Below are 1,088 nucleotides of genomic sequence, written 5' to 3' on the forward strand. Positions count from 1 at the left end.
GATTCGTGGTCACCAAGGGTAGGGGGAAATGGGCAGTGACTGCTAATGGTGAGGTTTTTTGGGGGGGGTGGGCGGGGAGGGTGGATGATGAAAATGTTCTGGAGCTTGTAAATGTGAATATACTAAAAAGCATTGGCCCTAGCCAGTTTGGCTCAGCTGATAGAGCCTTGGCATGCGGAGAGAAGGGTCCCGGGTTCAATTCCGGTCAAGAGCATGTGCCTCGGTTGCAGGCTCCTTCTGGGCCCTGGTTGGTGCGAGTGCAGGAGGCAGCCAATGTGTTTCTCTCACATCGATGTTTCTCTGTCTTTCCCTCTCTCTTCCACTCTCTCTAAAAATCAATGGGAAAATATCCTCCGGTGAGGATTAAGAAAAAATAAAAAGCATTGAATTGTACATTTAAAAAAGATGAATTGTAGCCCTAGCCGGTTTGGCTAAGTGGATAGAGCATCGGTCTGCAGACTGAAGGGTCCCAGGTTCGATTCTGGTCAAGGGCAAATGCCTGGGTTGCAGGCTCTATCCCCAGTAGGGGTTGTGCAGAAAGCAGCCAATCAGTGATTCTTGATGTTTCTATCTTTTCCTTCCTCTCTAAAAATCAATAAAAAAATATATTTTTAAAAAGATGAATTGGCCCTGGCTGGTTTGGCTCAGTGGATACAGTGTCGACCTGTGGACTGAAGGGTCCCGGGTTCGATTCCGGTCAAGGGCACAGGCCCCGGTTCTGGGCTGGGTCCCCAGTGGGGGTCCTGCCCATCAGTGATTCTCTCTCATCATTGTTGTTTCTATCTCTCTCTCTTCCTCTCTGAAATCAATAAAAATATATATTTAAAAAAGATGAATTGTATATGTGAATTATATCTCAATAAATCAGTTATTAAAAAACGGCCTCATTGAGAAGGTGACATTTGAGCAAAGAATTGAAGGAGGGAATGAGCCCTATTTTGAAGTTTTCTCTTTTCTTAAATATTTGTGAGAACTTGGTATCAAACTCCTTATGTTCGGGTGATGTGTATTTATTGCATATCTTTTAGTACCACATATTTTGGCAAAATCAAGGGAAAAAATTGGCCCACTTCTGACCCATGTATTGG

The sequence above is a fragment of the Myotis lucifugus genome, unplaced genomic scaffold (assembly GCF_000147115.1).
Source record: "Myotis lucifugus unplaced genomic scaffold, Myoluc2.0 scaffold_72, whole genome shotgun sequence".
Classification (NCBI taxonomy): domain Eukaryota; kingdom Metazoa; phylum Chordata; class Mammalia; order Chiroptera; family Vespertilionidae; genus Myotis; species Myotis lucifugus.